This window comes from Megascapheus bottae, chromosome 23 (assembly GCF_031878675.1).
Source record: "Megascapheus bottae isolate mThoBot1 chromosome 23, mThoBot2.hap1, whole genome shotgun sequence".
In the NCBI taxonomy this organism is placed as follows: domain Eukaryota; kingdom Metazoa; phylum Chordata; class Mammalia; order Rodentia; family Geomyidae; genus Megascapheus; species Megascapheus bottae.
In genome coordinates, this window is record NC_143531.1 from 5032062 (window position 1) to 5050381 (window position 18320).

Genomic DNA, 18320 nt, shown 5'->3' on the forward strand with positions numbered 1-18320 from the left:
ATAATAATAATGTTACAGTATTGTGTCACTTTCAGTAAAGCCCAGAGGGGTGTGTCTCCCCCCCCCCCTTGCCTCATGTGCATGCTTTCTTTTTAAAGGGAAATACTGAATAAAAACAAATTAATTCTGAGTACCTCGGCTTTCATGGCTTTTACCATAGTAATCCTGGTAACACAGAAAAATTCATGTACTGTTCTGACACAGCCATTCTCACTTAGATTCCCTCTGAACACCTTCTCTGTACTTCATACATCTGTGGTGTTTGTTCATCCCTTCAAGTTGTCTTCTTCCTGGAGTTTGTGAAAGCAGACATATGCAGGCTCCACAAACACCATGGGCTGAGGAAAGCCATCACTCAAGCTGGCCATGAGACTCTGTCACCTGCCACTTGGCACAGTTCACATCCTGCCTGCATATTCCGAGCACTGTGATCTCGAAGAATCATCTCCAAGAATGATCTTCAAGGGCTCAACCCATAAGAATTTAGCTAGACCCAACTGCATACAGCAAAGACGGAGAGATTGCCACTGACCTCAGGAGACCTGTGGTGTTAAATATCCCCACAAGAGGCCTGAGCTCCAAGATGTTATCCCCACCTTTCACCTTTAATTACAGTCAACACAAACATCAGTTGCTCTTTGTGTACCAGGCAATGTGTGTTAACAGCTTTATGCAGAATTATTTCATACTATCTTCACAGTTCCCTGAAGCAGATGTCCTATTACAATCTCTGTTTTCTAGATGACAATAAAATCTTCCCAATAGAAGTCTACAAAGCTAATTAAGTTATGGTATGGGGAGTTGAACACAAACAGTTGCGTATCATTAGGGTTCTTAAATATTAGAAAAGATACTTAGAATGTGCTTTCACTAAAAAGTGCCAGCTCCTTCCTCAGATCCACAAAGGAAACAAAGAGCAGAATAAATGGAAGCACCTTTCTCTCCATTTTACATTTGTTTTCACTCTGAGAAATCACCTTGAAACCCACCGTGGAAGCCAGCACAGACATGGCAGACAGCTGATGAGTCACCACGTTGGGTCCTGAATGGAAACTACCCACCCCTCAGGAAAGGAACCAGAGGCTCCCAGAACAGACCCCCCCCCACACACACACACAAGGGAGGAGAGTTACCTGCGATGCCTGGCTTGCACACTGAAGCAGGACAAAGCATCTCATGGAACCAAGTGCTTCCCTCCACTGACGCCAGCTTTAACCTCTCCTCCAGGCCCATCCTTTGCAGAATCAGGACTGAGCTCGGGAGCAAACCACCCACCGCCTCTCTCCAGCCCCAATTCTTTCTCTGTTGAAATCTAAACATATTTCTGTGAATGCGTGCTCACTTTTCCTTTTCTTGTGCAATAAACCTCCTTTCTCTGTCCTTTAACATACACATCTCTCTACGGGGGGCTGGGGTGAGTGGGCAGACCTAGTATGGGAAGTCCTGGAGTTGGGCCTCTGGCCTTAGGCATTCAGGGGCAATACTGGGCAGGGCTTTCAATGAAATATGAAATTATTTTGAAATTTATATATACATACTGTGTGTGTGTGTGTGTGTGTGTGTGTGTGTGTGTGTGTGTGTGTGTGTATGCCAGTTCTAGGGCTTGAACTTAAGTCCTAGATGTTATTCTTTAGCATTTTTTTCTAGCTCTGGGCTTGAACTCAGGACCTGAGCACTGTCCTTGGGCTTTCTCAAGGCTAGCGCTCTACCACTTGCACCACAACACCACTTCTGGCTTTTTCTATGTATGTGGTACTGAGGTATCGAACACAGGTCTTCATACATAGTAGACAAGCACTCTACCAGTAGACCAAACTCCCAGCCTCCATATCCTTTAGCATTTTATGCTCAAGGTTGGTGTTCTTCTACTTGAGCCACCCCTCCACCCCTGGCTTTTTGGTGATATGAGTCTCAAGACTTGTGCTGGCTTCAAACCTTGATCCACAGATCTCAGCCTCTTGTTTACTAATCAGCTTAATTGATTATTTCCTTATCAAACTGTCTGACAATCAACCAGTAGGAAATAAGTAAATGACAACAACAACAACAATAATAATAATAACAACAAAAATAATGTCATCCTGTGTGGTGCTACATACCTGTAATCTCAATACTGAAGAGACTGGAGCAGGAGGATTTAGAGTTCTAGGCCAGCCTGAGATACATAATAAGACCTGGATAACCACCCCATCCCATCCTCCCACAGAAAGGGAAAAAGAAGGAAATGTGATGTAAACTTCACATAGGACCCAAAAGCAAATTCTAAAGCACTGTAAACAGTCCTAGCCAAACCTAAATGTGTTACAGATTTCACAGTTCTAAATATTTTCTATTACACCTCTTGAAACTGAAAAAAAAATTCTTTGGACTGAAATCCTACTTACACACACACACTGTAGAGAAGGTGTCCCACTGATTAATATTATTTGACTTCTTTTGGTTCCTTTCTCTCTTAAACACATAATAAGACTTAAACACTTAATATAAATAATTTAACACTTAATATAAATATACACTCTATCATGAGGAGATTCCAGGAGATCCAAGACAAGCAAACAGTAAAAGAAGACTCTTTCCTCTGTCATTTAAAAAAAAATCAAATCAGCACCTGTAATCCTAGCTCCTCAAAAGGTTGATATCTGAGGATCGAGGTTCAAAGCCAGCCAGGGCAGAAAAGTCCACAAGAATCTTGAATTCAATACCAGAACACAAGAAGTGGAAGAAGTGGTACTGTGGCTCAAAATGGTAGAGCACTACTAGCCTTGAACAGACACACACACACACACACACACACACACACACACACACAAGCTCAGGAACAGCACCCAGGCCCTGAGTTCAAAATTTAAAATAAATGCATACAGAAAAATAACAGATTGGAATTTCTGAAAAGCAGAGATTCTACAGGAAGTATACAAAAAAAGGAGAGAGCTTGGGAGAAGCTCGCGCCACCTCCATTTGTCCATTTGCTTAGGTGAAAATCTCTGCAGTGAGTTTTGAGTCTTTTCCAGCTCACAACCCCAGCTGTCAGCAGGCTCAGCCTCACTAACTTCATGTCCTCTTCTCACCTCGTCCACGGCCACCATCTCGGCTCAGCCATCACCAAGAACTCTCACCGGGATCCCTGCCACTGTCTTCGAATTGCCTTCTCCATTTCCACCCTCTGCTTCCTTTAGGATGTCTCAATGTGCCAGCCACAGTGAAAACTTGAGTCAGATCATGTCTCTCAGTTCTTAAAACACTCCCATGGCTTCTCATTTCAGGGGAAAAGAAAAAAGAAAAAGATCCCAATCCATCCATCCATCCATCCATCCACCTATGTGAGATACCACAAGGGAGCCCCTGGTAGTTCAAATTCCATCTACTGCTCTCTGCCTCTCTTTTTGGACTTCCTGAACACACCAGACTCTCTGCTGCCTCGGGACCTTTTGACTTGTGGGCTTCCTGATTGGGACAAGATCCCAGATACTAATATGGCCTCTACTTCATTTCCTATAGGCTTCCTCACATATTCTAGTCACTGCTAGCCTGCCTCCCTCCCTTCCTTCCTTCCTTCCTTCCTTCCTTCCTTCCTTCCTTCCTTCCTTCCTTCCTTCCTTCCTTCCTTCCTCCCTTCCTTCCTTCTATCCTTCTGCCTGATGGCACATGTCTGTGATCCCAGCTGCCCAGGAGGCTGAGATCTGAGGATTGTTCGAAGCCACTCTGAACAAGAAAACTCTGTGAGACTCTTATCTCCAATTAACCACCATAAAGATGAAAGTGGTACTGTGCCTCAAGTGGTAGAGTTCTAGCCTTGAGCACAAAAGCTCAGGGACAATGTCCAAGCTCTGAGTTCAAGCCCAAGGAGTGGAGAAGGAAGGAAGGAAGGAAGGAAGGAAGGAAGGAAGGAAGGAAGGGAGGGAGGGAGGGAGGGAGGGAGGGAGGGAGGGAGGGAGGGGAAGGGAAGGGAGGGAAAGAGGGAGGGAGGGCAGGCAGACAGGCAGGCAAGCTCATTCCTGTAATTTCCAGTGTGTATACAGAGGAACTCACTCTAGTGCATGGTTATAAAACAGGAGGAGTCCATTTTCCCAAACCAGTGGGAGATATCAATATCCAAATAAGTGATTTGCATACGGATCAATGGAAGTCTGAGAATTTCAAATGACTTGGATTCTATGAAAAAGTCTTAGAAAATTTTGCTTTAAGTACAAGGTAAGCCTGGAGTACATTTGCAAGGTTCATCAAATGAAACCCGAGAAGGAAAAGGTAATGGAAGTTGTCTCTTGTTATTGTTGGAAGACGACAATAATGATCTTGAGGGGTCAAGTGTTTTCTAGAAAAAGCCTGTGAACTGCTTTTTGGGAGACTCTCAATTTCAATTGCAATTTTCTTGACAATGCAAGTAGTTCAACATGGGAAGGGATTTCTACATAAAAATATTGAATCACTTTATCCAGAGGCCTGCAAATATAAAGCAAAGGTGCTGCCATCTGATCTAGATAAAATCAGGAACCAACAAAGACTTTCAAGGTGCTTTTCTTTCTAGTGTCTTTTTTTTTTAGATACCAATGTGGGAACTTTTATTAGCTGGTTGATTCTACCAAGTTAAAACAGAAACAGTCTAGATAATGACTATCTCAACAAGTGCTTATCTAATACCAACAAATTCATGAAATGGCCTACAACTGAGCTGTTTCTCTTCTCTGTTCTGTTCTACCATATTTGAGTTTAATGAACCTTTTGCAGTTGTTCCTCTAGTGTCTTAATATAACAATCTCTTCCCCACAAATGGTGAGATTTGTCTTCATTGAGTGTGTGTGTGTGTGTGTGTGTGTGTGTGTGTGTGTGTGTGCGCGCGCGCGCGCGCGTGCGCGCTAGTGATGGGGCTTGAACTTGGGGTACCAAGCTCTCATTTTCCTTTCTTGGAGCTTGTTTGTTCTTGTTGTTCAAGGCAAGTGGTCTACTATTTGAGTCACAACTCCCCTTCCAGCTTTTTGGTGCAAGAGATGAGTCTGGACTTTCCTGTCCGGACTGGCTTTGAACCACAATCCTCAGATCTCAGCTCTTGAGTAGCTGGGATTACAGGCATGAGGCACTACTATCAGGCAAGATTTACCATCATACAATGGATTTTGAGTATTCTTTCAGCAAGCAGAGGTTTTAGAGATTCCCCCAAGATTTCTTTTATCTGCGAGGTGGAGGAGAGTGCTGATTTCTTTAGGCAAAGATTGGTTGTATTGCTCCACTTGTAAAAAAAAAAAAATAGGGCAGAAAGCCAGAACTAGTAAGCCCTATCTTTCAACCCCAAAATTAGTTAAGGGCTGGGAGTGTGGCCTAGTGGTAGAATACTTGCTTAGCATGCGTGAAGCCCTGGGTTCAATTTCTCAGTACCACATACACAGGAAAAGCTGGAAGTGATGTTGCACCTCAAGTGGTAGAGTGCTAGCCCTGAGAAAGCTCAGGGACAGTGCCCAGGCCCTGAGTTCAAGCCTCAGGACTGGCAAAAATAAAAACTAGTCAAGTAACCACACATTTAAGAATAGTTCTATGGTCTCCCTCTCCTCCTCTTCCCAATGATGCATGTCTGTCAGTCCAGCTACTCAGAATGAAGAGATTTCAGGAAATATAATTTTAGGCTAGCCCAGGTAAAATTAACAAGCCCCATCTCAATCAGTAAACTAGGTATAGTGGTGCCAGGATGTGGAAAATATAGGTTGAAATTCAAGGACAACCATAAAAAGAAACACAATGCTCTACCTACTCACCCCCTCAAAAAAAACCCACTAAAAGTGGCAAGGGCTGGGATCTTGGTTCAAGTAGTAAAGCTCCTGTTTAACAAGCGTGAAAGTCCTGAGTTCAAATCCCAGTAGCATAAAAAATACACAATAAATAAACAACAGCTCTGCAGATACAATGACCATTACTCCCATGTGAAAATAAGACATGGGTTCTTATTTCATCACAGTTTGACTCTGTCCTTGACTTGAGCTTGGAGATCACACAGCCCAGACAGTATGCTCTGCTTCTCGTTCTTCCATATGACTTAACTTCTCCCAGACCAACTTTGCAATGTGGGAAATCACACTGACTTCCTGTGCCAAGATTTATGGGGAAGGCTGGGCACTGGTGGCTCCCGCCTGTCATCCTAGATACTCAGATCTGAGGACTGTGGCTCACAGCCAGCCCAAGGCAGGAAAGTCTATGAGACTCATCCCTCCAACTAGCCAGTCAAAAGCTAGAAACAGCTGTGACTTAAGTGGTAGACCACTAGCCTTGAGCAAACAAAGCTCAGGAACAGACCTCGACTCTGAGTTCAAGCCCAGGACTAGCGTGTGCACACACACACACAGACACACACACACACGCACGCACACACACACACACACCAAATTATAGGGAGGAAGAGGTAAGAGTTCATAAATTGAGCTGAGAGCCACATGGCACAACAAATAGCAGTGTGTGTGTGTGTGTGTGTGTGTGTGTGTGTGTTGTATGTGAGATGACACTGTGTGGCCTTAAAGGTGGCAGAAAGCTGGCAGAACGTCTTGTTCAAGAGACAGCTCCACAGGCAGATTGCCCGCCCTGCGTAAAAATAGGAGGTAGCATTGCCTTTGAAGTAGCATTAGCAGGGCATGCTGTGGATGGCCAGTCTGCATGCCAGCAGTCAGAATGCAGGCAGCTGGCTGGTTGAAGTCCCTGCAGGGACTGAGCAAGCCAAAATACAAGAGTTCTTGATAACCTGACCAAGATAACGGCACTCTATTTAATGTCACCAAGATCAGCCTTCAGGAGGAATCTGGGCGTATCCTCTTGCAGACTCTGCTTTCAGAAGCAATGATAATCATATAAAAACGTGTAGACCTTGTTATCTGATACATTGTATATATGCTTATTTGGTTATTTGAAATAGGATAGGGAAGGGGGGAAAACAAGATGAGGGAAGGGGTGGGGGAGGGAAATGGGGACCAAGACATGAGAAAGGGTATCGATGTTTGCAAAGTAATGCACCTTGGATCTGGTGACTGTAATGTAACCCTTCTATTAATTACAATAAAAATATGTAAAAATTAAGATAGCACCTTAATAATACAAAAAGTAGATATTTTAAAAAAAAACGTGTAAAGTTTGACTGCGTGCTAATTGGCTCTCAGGAATTGTGTCTGTTACCCACTTTAGTCCCCTAAGATCTTAAATCCTTCCAAATAAGGAAACTGAGGTATCTCTTAATTCATAAAATTTGCTCATGAGAAAAACTGTAGCACTATTTTTTACTTTGTCTTAAAAAGATAACTATGGTACTCTATAAATTATGACTTAACATATATTTCTATTTAAATAGTTGGAATTTATTATTTTAATTTGTCTAATTTGGGAGGGGGGAAAGCCTTACATAAATGTGTTTTACTTTTGTTGTTCTGGTCTTGGTTCTTGAACTCAAGACTTAGGCCCTATGTCTGAGCTTTTGTGCTCAAGGCTGGGGCTTTGCCACTAGAGCCACAGCTCTACTTCTGGGTTTTAAGGTGGATAATTGGATATCAGAGTCGCGTCGACTTTTCCTCCCCTGACTGGCTTCAAATGGCAATCCTTATCTTGCCCAGCTACTCAGCCTCCTGAGTAGCTGGGATTACAGGGTATGTGCCACCTGAACTAGGCTCTTAAATATATATATATATATATGCATATATATATAAAGTCTAATTAGTTTGAACATAAAAATAAATCTTTTAAGCTTACTTCATTATTTTCTGAAGAGTTTTCCTCCTGAAAACATGTATTGTTTTGGTGATACTGGGGTTTAAACTTAGGACCTCACACTCGTTAGACAGGCATCCTCATCCATAAGCCAAACAACCATCTTGTCTCCAAACCTTCTTTGCGTTAAGTTATTTTTAGGGGTGGGGGTCTCATGTTTTTGCCTCTCTTGTAGCTGGGGTCAAAGACTCATGTCCCCATGCCCAGCTGAGGCAGGACTTCATAGCTTTTTGCCCAGGTGGGCCTTAAACCTTCACCCTCCTAATCTCTACTTCCAGAGTAAGTGGGCTTATACGGTATGTACCACAATGCCTTGCCTTCCTCAAAAAACAATTTAAAAAGTAAAAGTTACTCATACCGTAGAAAAATGCATACTACGCAAGCTGAGTCTTCATTTGCTTCTAGATTGAAAAACAAATTTCGGAAGAAACAAAGGCTGTTGACCTTGTACGAAGTAGATGGACTTTTGATATTGTGGGTGTCCACGTTTCCTTTTTCGAGAGGTTCAATGCCTATGACACAGTAAGCACTCAATGAAGACATCATCATTATAGAAATGAACGGGCTACGTTTCTTATTTAAAGTATAATTATGACTAACGATAATACCCATTAAAATATGCTTAGATGATTGTAGCTTTAGATCTTTGTAAAAATCTTAAAATACCCTCTCTTCCTAAAAACAAATCTCGGCATTTATCTTTTTTCCCCCAGCTCTGAGACTGGGATTTGAACTTGGTACTTGATACTTTCATTCATTGGTCGGTGCTCTACCAACTGAGCCACGCCTCCAACTTCAGCAACTATCAACTCGTCCATTCCCAGAAGACAAAGGTGCTGTAGGGCCCAGATGGAAAAGAAGTTTAGGGTGTGGGTTTTGTTTTTTGTTCTTTGCTATTTGTAGGGGACCTAACATCTCACAAGGAGATGCCTTGAACAAGTACGACTCTTGGCTTTCTCAAAAGAAAACCTTATCAGTTAACATTTTAAGAAAGAAACAAGTGTTCTTAAGAAATGTGGGTTAACGTTCCAATAACCACCACGTGCCATCGCATCAGAACATTCTCACAAATTCGGTGGGTGTATCCCAGTCATCTTTCTGCCATATTAAAACTCCCTGGCAGAACTGTGCAGGGGCCATGGCTGCAATCACAGTTTACTAGAGGCTGAGTTAGGAGGATTTTGAGTCCCCAGTCACTCAAAGCTACATAGCAAGACCGAATGTTTGTTTATTTAAGAAAGGCTGGATATGGTCACTTAGAAGGCTCATAATCCAGCCTGAACCAAGCTTAAATTAAAGACCCTATTCAAAAAAAATAACAAACGCAAAGAAGGCTGTTCTGGTGGTTCAAGTGGCGAAGTTCCTGGCTCACAAGTACAAGGCCCTGAATTCAAATTCTGGTGCTGCCAATAAAAGCACGTCAATGACAAGGCTGTAGGCCTACCAATGTCCACACAGCAGTTGATAGTATTTCACACAATGCCAGGAAATATAGTATGAGAAGAGAGACTTAGTTTCTGCCATAATTTTTCTGCTTATTGCATTCCTATACCTATTAAATGTTTTCTTAGATTCATATCCTGGGCCCTGAGGGAAATCACTGAACTTGAAGCTCTTTGAAAAATTCAAAATCTGCTGCCAAAACATAATTATGTCTCCTTCATCAAAACCATGGCCCCAAAATGATATTTCAAATTAGGAATAATAAATCTAACTCTTCACCAAGGAAGGACTTAATAAGTTGTTTTCTTAAAACCCAGAGTAGAGAATAATTTTGCTTAATTCACTTATCATATCTCTCTGGACTAAATGGCAAGTTTCTTGTTTGAAGGGACTTACCTGATGACTTTTCATATATTATTTTTCTGTACAGATTTAAGAGTGCCATAATATAAGGATCTTCTAAAATTGCTAAATGTGTATGTATTTGGGGGGGGATATAAACTATTAGTTCTGACTTTATGCTTCCCAAATACAAGTGGAAATTTTATAAATAGCCTTTTTTGTATGTGTGTATGCAAGTCCTGGGGCTTGAATTTAGGGTCTGGGCACTATTCCTATGCTTTTTTGCTCAATGCTGGTTCTCTACCACTGAGTCATAGCTCCACTTCAGACTTTAGGAGAGATAAGAGTCTTGTGGACTTTCCTGCCCAGGCTGGCTTCCAACCTAGATCCTTAGATATTAGCCTCCTGTGTAGCTAGAGTGACAGACTTGTGCCCCCAGTGTCGGCTTGTAAATACCTCTCTCAGAAGTGTCCCAGGAATATTTCTTCACCTGAAAACACAAACTCCAAGATATATTTGTACACTAACCTTGATGATTCAAAAAGATGCCTTGTAAGGTATGAGAATGCTTATTTACTTATCTAAGTTTGAAATTAGAGAATAAATACTTCATTTTGCTTTGGACACTAGCTGTCCTTAAAGCTGTTGTCTATAAATGTAGCTTTCCGAATGGAGTCATGCAAGCACAACGTGTCATTACTTAGAGATAAAATCATCTGTCAATACCATAGCCATTCGTCCAATGTTGGGCTCACACTTATTAAAATGATCTCACTATTATTCTGACTTCTCTCAAGCTTCAAATGTCTGAATATACGCTATTGGATTGGATACTTATTGACTGTTCTAGAAGCTAAACAATTCTTTTCATTTTATTTGGTAAATGCATTGCTAAAGTTATAAAAATAAATAAATAAATAAATAAATAAATAAATAAATAAATAAATAAGCAAGCAAGCCCCGGGCCAGGAGTTTGGCCTAGTGGTAGAGTGCTTGCCTAGCATGCACAAAGACACAGGTTTGATTCCTCAGTACCACATATACATAGAAAAAGCCAGAAATGGTGCTCTGTGGCTCAAGTGGTAGAGTTCTAGCCTTGAGAAAGCCCAAGGACAGTTCTCAGGCCCTGAGTTCAAGGCCCAGGACTGGCAAAAAAAAAACCAAACAAGCCCTAGGGAATTAACCACAAATACTAGATTAGCTCTCAACATGTAGCTGAGTAGTTTTAGCCTAAGATAGAAGAGCTTCTGGCCTGTGTCAGTGCCCCATACCTGTAATCCTAGCAACGTAGGAGGCTGAGATCTGAAGATAGAGGTTCAAAGCCAGCCTGGGTAGGAAAGTCTGTGAGATTCTTTGTTGGTTTTTGTTTATTTTGATAAATACCTTACAGAATCAGATGCACATGTGCATGTGAGCCTTTGTGTTCCTAGCCTCTGTGAGACTTAAAAGCCAGAAATGGCACTGTGGCTCCATGTTAGAGCATTAGCCTTGAGTACAAAAGCTCAAGGAGTTCAAGCCCCAGGATCAATACACACACACACACACACACACACACACACACACACACACACACCCCTTCTGAAGGTAGCAAAATGTCTAGGCTTTCATAAACACACAGGAGTAAGGGAATAAAACAGAGACCTTGCAGTAATGTGCTTATCTGCAATTTTTATACATCTGGGTATTAAAATGGCTGGGGGAAGGGAATAGAATAAAACATGCAGAGCTTATCTCTTTATGGAGGAATGTGAACCGATACCAGTCAAAATGTTCCTCTTAAATCTATTTTGAGTTGTGTTCTAGAAATCACTGGAGCAGGAGGACAAAGAAAGTACAGTGTGTGTAGATATGGAAATATCACCAGGAACTCCCTTCTTAAAGGTAAAATAGACTGATAAAATTAGCTAGAAAAGGAAAATCTAGCTAAAACCAAAAAGGAATAAAAAAGAGAGGAAGAATGGAGAGGGAAGGGAAAAGGGGAAAATGGAATGAAGGGAAGGAAAGAAGGAAGGAAGGAAGGAAGGGAGAGAGGGAGAAAGGGAGGGAAAGAAGGAGGGGAGGGAGGGAGAGAGAAAGGGTATGTTGCAGTGGGGGACACGTTTGTTAATGGTTTTCTGTTTCCTTATTATTACTTTTTGAAGGTAGCAGGGTTTGAACTCTGGGCTTTGGACTTGCTGGCTTGCTTGCTCATTTGGCACTATCCCATACTTTTAGGCTTTTGGACTGTGATTCTCTGGATCACCGCCCCCTGAGTAGCTGGGATTACAGACATAAACCACTCCCCATTTCTTACATGTCCCAGGCATGGAAATATTCAAGCTTTCATTGTTATTCTTACTTGCCTATTTCAGTATTGCTAAACATCATGCAGATATGTTGCCTCAAAATATAGTGTGTTGGCTGATGATTTATTGGTGACACCTAGGCTGAGATCTATGTTATAGCTGTGCTCTCTCACCATGCACCAGTATCTGCTCTCCTGTGGATTTTCCTCCTCCCACTGGCAAAGGGTAAAACTCCCAGATATACCATCATCCTTTATTATCATGAGAAATAAACTGTAGTACAATAGTAGCATCTTTCCTTGTGACAGTCCTATTTGTTTTCATTTGAAAAATGCTAATAATCATTCTTGGAGCTTCTTCTCCTTCTGCTGATATCCTAAGAATGTTTCCAGTACTGCCAGGGAGACTTAAGTTAGCTGTTATTAAGAATGGTTTTGGATGAGATACCAGGTTCTAAGTCCCCCAGCCACAAGAAGTCATGGAATCTCTTTTCCCAGAGATGAGAAATACACATGAGACAATTCTTTGTGGAAACGATAAAAACATGCATCGTTCTGTTCCTAGAAATGTCTATGCCTATTCTTAATTGCAGGCAAGAGGTCAGAGAAAATTAAATCTTAGGGGTCCCTTTAATCCTCTATTGAAAAAAAAAAATCTGAGCAAGTAGCTTGTCTAAGGCTCTGCGGAGGGAATGGAGTTTGCTGCCATCGCCTGGACATTTGGTGACAGTGCACGTTGGCGGATCCTCAGTGCAGGTGTCATTTATTAGCCTGGAAGGCACTGATGAAAGAACAGGCAAGCTATTTATGGATTTTAAAGCATAAAGTTGACAAGTGTTATGAGAGCTAGCAGAGGGATCTTCAAAGTGTGTGCTTTGAAGGCTCAGAAGCAACTGGGGTCTGTTGTACAACAAATTCTTGGCCCCGACTTGGACTGGATAAATCAGTCTCTAAGGTCCACTTGAAATGAAAACAAAACAAAACAACAACAACAAAGATTTGTGATCTTGACAAAAAAATTCACAGCCTTAGCCAGGCACCAGTGGCTCACCCCTGCAATCCTAGCTACTCAGGAGAATGAGATCTGAGGGTTGTGGTTCAAAGACAGCCCAGGTAGAAAAGTCCCCAGGAGAATCTTATCTGCAATTAACCACTCAAAACCCAGAAGTGGGGCTGGAGCTAGAGTGCTAGCCTTGAGCAAAGGAGTTCAGGGACAGTGTCCAGGCCCTGAGTTCAAGACCCACAACTGACCCCCCCCAGAATCTCAACTTGTTTTGATGCTTTATTTTTCTCCCCTCTTTAAGGCCAGTCCTGACTACTTCTGCTTCTGACTTGGAAAGATTGCGCAAGCACCAGAAAATTCACAGTAATTCCTTGGGCTTGAACGACAGCTGGAATGTAAAGTCCAACCCTGCATCACCCAGTCCGTTTCTGGGAAATGCTGGCTTGAGAGCAGGGGGCTCCCTGTGTTCAAGTCTGAGGTCTCACGCCTTCTGTTTCTGGAAAGTGACCATGCTTCTCAGGCAGGAGATCAGTTACTCCACACAAGCCAGGTTGCTGACCCTTTGTCCTACACAGGAGTTGGACGAGGGCTGGGGGAAGCTGGGAGCGGCCCCTCCCTGCTCCAGGACAGTCAGTGCTGTCAGGGACTGCTTCAGGGCTGCAGAAGTGGGGTGACCTTTCAGGCAATGGATTACTAACAATTCCACCTTCTTTGAGACAGGCCTATACAAAGGTCAGCCATCTCCTACTGAAACCTCACTCAGGATAGCAACTACTAATGTCTTTATAAATATCTCATTTACTGAATAGTCTGAGCTTGTGAGCACTTTCCAAGAAGAGTTCTTTTCAGAAGCTAAGTACTCAACACAGCACTGGGTTTTTTTCTTGTTGTTGATCCTAGGATTTGAACTCAGGGCCTGGGCTCTGTCCTTGAGCTTTTGTGCTCAAGGCTAGTGTTCTACTATGAGAGCCACAGTGCCACTTCTGGCTTTTTGTTTGTTGGTTGGTTGGTGCTTAATTGGAGATAAGAATCTTACAGTACTCTCCTGACCCAGGGCTGGCTTCAAACTGTGATCCGTGGATCTCAGCCTCCTGAGTAGCTAGCATTACAGACTGGAGCCACTGGCACCCAGCACACTCTACTTTTATAATAGTATCTCTTTATAACTAAATTCATTTTTTTAAACTATTGAACCAGTTATGTCACAGCTCAGTCTCACCTTGGTATGCTGAAAGTTTTTCTACATGCATAGCAGGAAACAGGTGACAGTCTGAATACAAAGTAAACACAAAGTTTCAATCAAAGACAAAAAGTGCCAGCAACTGGAGCCTCACATTATTAGCTACTCAGGAGGCTGAGTTCTAAGTTCAAAGCCAGCCAGGGCAGAAACATCTGCAAGACTTTTCCCTCTAATTAGCACAAAGCCAGAAGCAGAGCTGTGGCTCAATTAGTAGAGCACGGGTCATGAACAAAAAAAGCCAAGCAAGAGAATGAGGCCCCAAGTTCAAGCTCTAGTACTAGCAACCCCAGTCACATTACCTCCCCCCAAAATGAAAACCCTAATAGTAAATAAGAAACAGAAATGTCTCCGTACATTTTCCTGGGACCAATTTTGATGCCAATATGAGATTTCGGCAGACAACTGCTTCTGCCTTGGTATGGGCTTGTTCAATTGCCCGCTGGAATTTTTGAAATAGTAGCTATCATTTACTAAGGATACCTCTCAAAGGATATTAATATCTAACATATGACTAATACTTTCTACGTGCCAAACATTGTTCTATACATATAATATATCCTGACTTCTAGAAGCTTCTCAGCTTGTGAGAGGCACCTGCTAACTTCAGTCACAGCTGAGGTACTGAGGCACAGAGCAGCAGCTGGCACAGGGGCTTCACGATTCCCAGTCAGATAAGGGGTCACAGGTGGGGTGTGATGGGTTCAGCAGCTGCTACCTGTGCCTCTAGTTGCTCCGAGTATAGAGTATATGCATTTGGTTAAGAACTCCACATCACTGGGCTTCAGTCATCCATGCCTGGATCCTAGCTATTCAGGAGGCTGACATCTGAGGATGCCAACCCCAGCAAAAAAAAGTCCTTGTCTTATCTCTAGCCAGCAAAAAGCTGAACATAGAGGTATGGCTCAAGTGGTAGAGCACTAGCCTTGGACAGAAAGAAAAAAACTAAGCAATAGTATGAGGGTATGAGGCCCTGAGTTCAAGCCCCAGTTCCAACACACACACACACACACACACACACACACACACACACACGCACGCACGCACGCACGCGCACACACACACACACACACACACACAAAGTGGTCATCTTTTTCCTGTTGTCATGCCATTTTTTAATTTATAAATTTTGGGAAATGTTTTTCTGCATTATTGTTACTTCCACTTGGAGACTGATTTTTCCTCTTTATCTGTAATCTTTCTCCTTTATTTACATGGTAGAAATTCACATAGTTCTCTATGAGCCTATTTGGCTGGAAGGGGCAGCTTTTTGAAGTGTTTGCTCTAGTGCAATATTAATACTTATTCAGGGCAAACCAGCAAAATGCTGAATTCCTTTCTCTCACTCACCAAATTCTAAGTAAGTAGGCCAATGAAAATAAGGATGGAAAGCTTTCCTGAGTCCCAGGGTGCTCAGTTTGTCTAGTGTTGGGAGCTAGCACATGCTACAATTTTTTCCCAGTCAGTTCTTACTGCAGATTTCCTGTAACTCCTGAGTCAGTTCTGAGACCTGTGAAACTCATCTCCTCAATGAGAAATCCCTCCTCTGTTAACAAATCTTAGGACCTGGAGAGGAGTCCACCATATTCCAGGGATCTCAGGGGTGGACTCCAGGGCTGTGAATCTTAGCCACACACCACACCAGATCCTCCTCTTTCCTTTACCTCCTTCGCATCTTAAAGTTGGATGATAAAAGTACCCATGTCGTATACTTTGGTTATTTAATAATATCTAAAAGAGTTAACCTTTACAAAGGACTTACATGGCACCCCTTCTGTAGTATGTCTCAGAATTCTCACCCTGTTAATAGTTGTAGGATGACATAAAATGATTCTGAATCTTGGAAAACACCATGAGTTTTTGCAGTTGAGCTAGAACTCTCCTCTTCCTCTATTTATTTATTTGTTTGTTTGTTTGTTTGTCTTGTCAGTTGTGGGGCTTGAACTCTAGGTCTGGGCACTGTCCCCAGGCTCTTCAGCTGAAGGCTAGCACTCTACCCTTGAGCCACAGCGCCACTTCTCGGTTTCTGGTGGTTAACTGGAGATTAAAAGAGTCTCACAGACTTTTGTGCCGGGCTGGATTTGAACCTCGATCCTCAGATCTCAGCCTCCTGTGTAGCTAGTATTACAGTCATGAGCCACCAGTGCCCAGCCTAAACCTCTTTTTATTATTATTACTTCTTATTCTTTCCTCAGGAGATGTGTTCCAGATAATGATAAGGCATAGGTTAAGAAAACAAAAACTACTGGAAAATATATAAGGTGCCAAAAAAAAGCATTTGACAGAAATAACTATTGAGGTGTGTTCCAGGGGAGACAAGAAAGGTTCTAGGCTTCATGTTGGTTGACTCTGACTCAGCAGAGAGATGAGCAACTATCACTATGGCAACTGCTTATAGATATACTCTGAAACACTAAAAACAGGTGATTCCTTCAGCATTATTCTATTTATAATTATTCTGACTGAGAGGCCTCACCTACTAGTGGTTCCTTAATAAGCCAACCTCGATATTGGTATATTACTCAATAAGAAAATTCCCTGAATCATATTTAGTTGGAAGCGCATCCAGCCAAGCGGAGCCCTCTCTATAGAGACTGTGATTAGGCTTTATTTTTCTATATCACATCCTAGCCCAGAGATGTCACCTATTCATCCTGAAATCAGAAAATGAAACAACCTGTGGGTGTTCATACATAATCACTGCTGAAGCTATCTTTGTTGTCATTTAATTAACTTCTAAGACAGATGGTGGTTGTTTTCTCAGCGATTGTTTTTCTTATAAAGGTGGGTCTTTCCTCAGGTCACACAGTGTGACCAACGCTAACTACACAGTCTCCCCAAGCAGGTAAACCCAGACACAGCTAACAGGTGAGATCCCAGCTCCCCCTGAAGCCCCAGCATGGCTGGATGGCTGGAACATTGGTTCCTTCTCCAGCCATCATCCTGAAGTGAGCCCGAAGGTTTCATTGATGGTTGCTGGGTCAATCTGGAAACTACTTGTGTCCTCAATCATATTTACCTAAGTTAACCAGGCACTGGTGGCTCACACCACTAATCCAAACTACTTAGGAGGCTGAGATCTGAGGATCACAGCTCAAAGCCAGCCCTGGCCAGCAAAAGGTGGTGTGGCTCAAGTGGCAGAGTGCTAACCTTGAGCCAAACTACAAAGCAAGCACCTCAGGGAAAGTTCCCAAGGGTGTGTGTGTGTGTGTGTGTGTGTGTGTGTGTGTGTGTGTGTGCATGCATACACATACAGTATCAAAAAATTACCTGACTTCTAAAATATGTGGTGAAAAAAGCAAACTGGAGCATGGAGCTGATTTTCTTTTCCTTCGGAGAACATCGCCATATTGATTCCTACCGTGTACATCTTCAACTCCAGGGTCACTTATACTGCTTTGATTTTTGAAATATGTTCATGAACAAGTCAGTGTTTTTGTTTTTTTTTGTTGTTGTTGTTGTTTTGGACAGTCGTGGGGCTAGAACTCAGGGCCTGGGCACTGCCCCCGAGCTTCTTTTGTTCAAGGCTAGCACTCTACCACTTGAACCACAGTGCCACCTCCAGACTTTTCTGTTTATGTGGGACTGAAAAACCCAGGGCTTCATGCATACTAGACAAGCACTCTACTACTAAGCCACCTTCCCAGCCTCTCAGTACTACTTCCTAGGAGCTGAAGGAATCAACACTGTAGACGTGGGATCTCTCCCCAGTGCTTGGAGCATTATTCTTGTGATTAGTGCCCTAGCAGGCAGAGGAAAGAGGGGGCCCTGGGAAGGAGGCCCTTTAAACAGTTTTCTTGGGGAGCCTGAACTTACATTTGAGTAATTGTGAGGTGCTCTCAATGTTGGGGGTAAAGATAGATAAATATGAGGACTTTAAATAAAAATGAAGTGAAAAAAATAAAAAACTTATTTGCATCCATAAGAGATTTTGCTTCGACTATAGGACTTGTGGAAATCTGAGCTTTACTTATATCAGATGAGTGCCTTATTAGCCAGCAAACCTTTGATAAAATAATTCTAAATAGTTCTCAGATGAGAAATACGTGTGTGTGTGTGTGTGTGTGTGTGTGTGTGTGTGTGTATGTGTGTGTGTTGATCTAACCCAGGGTCTTCCAATTGCTTTATCACTGAGCTACACCCCCAGTTCCAGATCTGATCACTTGAATAAGTTTCTCTTCATTCGATTCCCTCTGAGTAGTTCTGTAATTTGGGAATTCCAAGGGATAGCTCAGTGTACCTATATACCTATTGTCTTTAAAAAGAAAAACCATAAGGAA

General features: G+C 42.5%; 1 protein-coding gene across 1 annotated transcript in view; it reads right to left on the reverse strand.

Moving 5' to 3' along the window:
* The window catches only part of Synpo2 (synaptopodin 2), a 128749-nt gene that overhangs the window by 3164 nt on the left and 107265 nt on the right, over positions 1–18320 (reverse strand). The window lies entirely within an intron of this gene.